Here is a 5,927-nt window from a genome sequence, read left to right as displayed (position 1 = left end):
ATATATATATATATTTATATTTCGTTCGTACACGTACGATTTTGGACGTATATAACACGTACACGCGTTTATACGTAGTGTTCGAAATAAAGAGAAGCCCGTTGCACGCGACCTACACAACAAGCGAATAGCGAACCCGCTATTATATACGATTTGCACGGGTAGAGAGGAGAGAAGGACGAGGCATAGGCACGGTACGTCGGACAAAGGAGGATAGGTAGAGAAAGAGAGTGGGCACGGTGGGAAAGAAGGAAGGAAGGAAGAACGGAAGGAACGAGGGAGAGATAAAGAGGGAGACAGTGTACCGTAGTACGGGCTACATTCTGCCGGCCCCACTAGCCCACTGACTCGATGCACTCCTCGTTCCTTCTTTCCCTCTCCTCCGCACACGCTCTTCTTCCCCCTTTTCTCGCTCTATTCTACGCGGCTAGCGGGTCTCCTCGTTCGCCACGCGTCCCGTCCAACATGCACGTTTGTATCGCGTGTATACGTATATATCTATATAGCGTGTGCACACGGTGATACACATCTGTACACCGCTCTATCCCTCCGCTATACATTCCCTCGGCCGAGTGTTGTTGCTCGAGTTCCGTGACGGTGTGCAACGCCTCTATCGATGAAATGGGGTGATAATGAACCGTTAACCCCTTTCGCGACTCAATGCGCGCGAGTTTTTACGAATAATTCTCCGTGTTACGATCCGATATAGATACGGTATATATATATATCGTACGTAGTTTTTATCTTTGCTTATCCGCCTGATTGTCCAACGTGCAATTCTTTCGAGATGATATAGTTTTCAGTCGAGCCCTCGTGGCTTGTTCCTTTTCGCGAAATATCGATCGGTTTATATCGGCCGATACAACGCTTTCACTTTCTTTTTGTAGCTTCGCCACTTGAATATTTTCTACGGTTTCTTTTCACCGTGGCGGAGGAACGGTGGAAACACTTTTAATTCCGTGAACGATTCACCGCTCTGGAATTAAATTTATTCCCTCGATTCCGTCTCTAATTATCCACCTTCGAACGAAAATTTTCCGCATCGATCACGAGACCGATCAATGATCAACAGATCGATCGATCTCTACATCGTCAATTTCCAACGATCCTCCGATTTCTATGCTTTCATTATCGCGCGGTTAGCATGCCTGTTTCGCGGTAACGCGTAAATTCGCGATTGATCTTCGTTAAGCCTGTAATTTCGCAGTAGGGACTTTGTATGAATCTACAACTTCGTATCTCCGACGACACGTACAATGCACCCATTATTATCTGATCTTATTATCGAAGCATTTCCAAACCTATTCTCCACGAGGCATTTTCAAAAACTGACATCGATAAGATAAACCAACCATTACGATACCTAATCAATGTAATCATTTCTCATCTAATTGCCATGCGACTCGATATATCCAAACGCGTATATATATATCTCTAAATCAGAAACACAAACACATAAACACGATCATCAAAATAATTTTTTCACTGAAATTAAAAAGAACGATGTTCGATCTCGAGATTAAAACTTATCCAATCGTATCGTTCATCTATAAATCAATTATCTTATTGATTCTATTTCGTATTTCTCGAAAAACGCGGGTCGCGTTCTACGCTAAAGCGTTCCTGCGGCACTTCGTAAACTATAGCCGGTGTAACCACGTACGTGTGTGTGTGTGTGTATCCCCGGTGCACGCGTGTGTGTGTCTGTGAATTACTTTCGCCCCGGGGGGCATCGCATCTTATTTAGGTCGTGTACACCGAGCGTATACTTTGGTTCTGGCACGAGCGTGACGGCGTTATTACGGCATCGCCGCCGCTGCTTCTGCTGTTGTTCTGCTGCATAGAGGAACACGCAGGTGATACCCTCGCGCATCGAGCTTAAACGCGCGAGTTTCGTCGACGTCCCGTTTGATCGACGATCATGGTAAGATGGATGATGACTTTTCAAGGCGACGCGTCGATCGGTATCAGGCGGACAGGTGACGAGATTAATGGGGTGGGGAGTGGGAGTATTATAAATTGTTAGGGCGACGTTTTGTGGAAACGTATGAATGAAGGGTGTATGTATGCAAGTGTTGAAAGATTTTTTTGTTTCGAATCTTGTTTGAATTTTTGCATTTTGCATTCTATATACGTATGGAAACGTTCGATTGATTTATTCGCCCGAAGAAAAGTGAGATAGTTGATCGAGATTGAATATCGAAGGAAATATATTTCACGAAGATCTGCGATCGTAAATCGAGAAGCGGAACGAACGTTTGTTTACGCGTTCGGACGAGTGGCCACGAGCGTTTAAAAGTTTAATAGTTTCATCGGTCTTATTGAAAGATAATTATAGGCAATTTAAAAGAAGTGGCAGAAAATAGGCGTGTACTTCCAATCTCTTTAAAATTCTTTCTTTTACCTCTGTACGGTTAAAACATTTCGATTACACGTTCCACTCGTAGAATTTTAATGCGTCTAAACGTACCTTATCCCATAGTAAACACGTTAACTCCCTTCAGACCTCAATAATGCAGATCGTAGAATAAGATTAGAAATGTTTTCGTTGACTTTGTTGCAAAGAGTAGAAAGAATCTCGAGTGAACTTTTTTTCTTCTGTTTGTTGTAATAAACTTTTAAAGAAGAAAAAGATATTGCAAGAAAAATCTTAAAAGAGGTGTCTAACTGTGTTATAAATTATTGGCGCAAGAGGATCACGGCAAGAAATTGTTAAAAACTTATTTTTCGCCCAAACAACGACGAGAACATGAATTCCTTTTTTTTCTTTTTCACAATATAATCACACGTATACGTATATATTGCATTTCAGATGCGAAAGTAATGACAGATATATATGTATCGTTTCGATCGGAAGTAACGTCCCGGCCATAAAGCTATTTCTAGTCGACAATCGCGAAAGGAATACGTTAACAACAGTTTCGATTGTACTACCTTTTCAGATAAATTTTTTCCCGTTTCACATCGCGGCACGTGGGTATTTCCGCTTGCATCACGAGTCCATCGTTAGAAGATAAGAAATTACGAGTCTGTCCCTATGGATCTAATGCGCTCTAATTCGAATTATGTCTTTTTAATTGCGATCCACGTGACGATTCCATTCGACGATTTTCGTTGAAAAGTCAACGACACGAAGTAACAAAAGTGGGGCAAAAATATTTATCGAAAATGAGAAAACGATCGACGATGATCCGACCAATAATATAATTAAAAAACGTTTTAGAAAGAAATTGATTTTAATTGTGTATCTCTAAAAATAAATTTTTTAAAATTGTGCTATTTACACGATTCTCGATTGATCAATTTTCAAATGTATTATCAATAAGAAAAGTAATTGTTAAAGTTATCTTTAATCCAAGCTCCCTTTTCCATACGAAAATCGTATAATTCATTTTTATATGAATGACTCCCGTTAAAAGGATAACTTTTATAGAAAGCATCGATATAAGAAGCGACTTAAAAAAGGAAACTACGTCTGAACCCAATTATCCGTCTTTAAACATTTACCCGACATTCTCCTAAATTTGGATCGCAAGGTTTCGATCTCCTCTCGAATATAACTTCTTCTAACTAACTCTCATATTGCAAAATCCTTTAAAGCTTACAATACAAAACGAACATCAAATGCAAGAAACAATCCAAAGAACCGTTCCATCTCTCTCTTGATCTTCAATTTCGATAATCTGTCAAATTCATATTCCCACTTTGGCGAATCAATTTCTCAAAAAATCGATCGACCCAACATTTTCCTCGAAAACTTCTCGTCTCGTCTTCCGGAGACCTTACCTACCGTGTTCCCTTTCTCGGAGAACGGCCGCGGAAAGGAAAGGCCGCGTCGTCGTATCGCGGCCCATTGCGTGCGTCGAAGCGTCAAAAATCGAGATGAGAACCCGCGCTTTCCCGTTCGCCTGCGTGCGTTGCCAACGCGCATGCACACGTCGAGCGCACGCGCGCGTGCGAGCACACTGCACGCACGCAACCACGCACGCACACACGTCCAAGCGCGTGGCCGCGCGCGCAACGTAGGTATTACTTAATAATATCCATAACCGGGAGGTAAATGGGAGTGTAGGCGGGACGGGGGTAGGGAAAGACAGCGCGAGAAAGAGCGAAACACTCGCGAATCGCGATCGCGAGAGGAACAGGGGAACATTCATGACCGCGTGAAACGGGGGAAAGGAAATAAATAAACGTCGAAAGAGAGGTTGAAAGAGGGAGGAACGGTGAAGAACGGAGAGAGAGAAAGCGGAAAATGGAAGTTGGAAAGGGAATGGTTTCGAATTTCGAACGGACGTGGCCTCCTCCCGGACCAAGAATCTTGCCAGTAAAGTGACAAATGGCACGGTAAACAAGTGGGAAACTATATAGTTGGTCCGAGATCACGACTATCGAGACCCTCTCTCCCATCGTTGAATGTAATCGATGCTAAAAATATCGATCGAAAACGTCACTTGCATCTCGATCGTCGTGTCCCACATACCACGAAAAATTTCCAAACGAAACGCGAACCTCCCTATATTCTTACCCTATATATACCTAGTTGGGAGCGTATCGTATACGACAGGTGATCCTGCGTAGATTTAATTATTATCAGAATGGAGCGAAAACGACGACGAAAATGTGTATTAATAACAAGAAGTAAGGAATAACACGGTGAAATAAATCGGCGAAAACCCACCACTCTACGCACAAGCTGCCCTCCAGAGATGCCAACCACGGATGCACGGATATATATATATATATACACACATACATATATATACATATATCCCCTTCGATTCCAAATTCACCTGACGAAATCGATCCTTTCTTTTTTCTCTCTCTCCCCCTTATCACAGAAATTCAACCCTGTCACAATAGCGGCGTGTGTGTCGAGGCCGGTGGTCTCGACGCATCGTTCACTTTCACTGGTGGAGACCGGGCCACGGGATACCGCTCGATGCACACCACACGCTCGTTCGTTCGTTGCACGCTTCCAAAGCACGGGTGATCCGCCACGCGAGGGGGTGAGACAACACTCTCTCTCTCTCTCTTTCTCTCTCTTTCTCTCTCTCTCTCCAGCGCCGTGGAAACGTCGATACTTCTTTTTTTCTTCCTTCTTCTCCTTCCCCTCCTCCACTTGCGCCGCGCGACTCTCTCTACGACTCTCGAGATCCGCACGCTGTGTCCGATCCGCGCTGTGGCCAAAACCGTTCCCTAAAACGGATTTCGAACAGGATCCCTTCCTTCCTCTTCCGCGACCGAGCGTCGACGGTCGTGTTGGGGCGTCGACTGACACTCGGGGACAGTCACGACCCCATCCCTCCGACTTTCCACGCACGAGGATCCCTGAGTCCGCGATCGAGCCGAGCCGACAAAGGGGATGACTCCGTTGTCTCGCGTGCCATCGGTTCTCCACTATCCACGGCCGATTTCAACCCCCGTCTCGTCCAACGTGTCTCACTCACCACTCGCGATTTACTTTTTTTTTCTTCCCCCTTACCCTTTAATTATATCTTACACGTATATACATACATACATACATATATATATATATATACATTGGTGTGTACATAGAATCTTCTTTCCTTCCTTAGATAACTCTAATATATAATTATACACGCGTATAGGCACGACAATTTAAAGCACTCGATTCGATCGTGTATATGTATATATGTATATGTATATATATATATATAAGTCTCCGTAACACGTTCTCCAAACGTTGGATACGATCTGGCCGCGTGTCGTTACATCGGTCGCGAGAGAGGAAACCTCACACTTTGCACACGAACGTTATTTAAAGACCGGTAAAAAGAGAGCCGTGCCGTTTCTGATGTAACTGTCCCTTGAACGTGACGAACACAGTACTTGCGCTACCGTGGCTCCGGGTTGACTGGTGCGCGCCGCGCAAGACCGGAGAGAGCCAGCCCCACCGTGTCGCTATC

The 5,927-nt window shown here is 44.0% G+C and overlaps 2 protein-coding genes and 1 long non-coding RNA gene across 5 annotated transcripts in view; 1 reads left to right on the top strand and 2 right to left on the bottom strand.

Annotated features, from left to right (window-relative positions):
- The window catches only part of LOC102677582, an 8,870-nt gene extending 2,961 nt beyond the window's left edge, over nucleotides 1–5,909 (bottom strand). Inside the window, exons 1-2 of the long non-coding RNA XR_422546.2 lie at nucleotides 4,679–5,909; nucleotides 391–393 (exon numbers count right to left, since the gene is read on the bottom strand). This is a non-coding gene — a long non-coding RNA (uncharacterized LOC102677582). The remainder of the gene's footprint in view (nucleotides 1–390; nucleotides 394–4,678) is intronic.
- The window catches only part of LOC102674933 (histidine decarboxylase), a 115,982-nt gene that overhangs the window by 36,296 nt on the left and 73,759 nt on the right, over nucleotides 1–5,927 (top strand). The window lies entirely within an intron of this gene.
- LOC102676978 (probable nuclear hormone receptor HR3) overlaps nucleotides 1–5,927 on the bottom strand; it is a 121,816-nt gene that overhangs the window by 66,276 nt on the left and 49,613 nt on the right. The window lies entirely within an intron of this gene.

This window comes from Apis dorsata, unplaced genomic scaffold (assembly GCF_000469605.1).
Source record: "Apis dorsata unplaced genomic scaffold, Apis dorsata 1.3 scaffold_577, whole genome shotgun sequence".
Classification (NCBI taxonomy): domain Eukaryota; kingdom Metazoa; phylum Arthropoda; class Insecta; order Hymenoptera; family Apidae; genus Apis; species Apis dorsata.
Note: the sequence above shows the minus strand (reverse complement) of the source record. Positions and strands in the feature narration are given on the sequence as shown.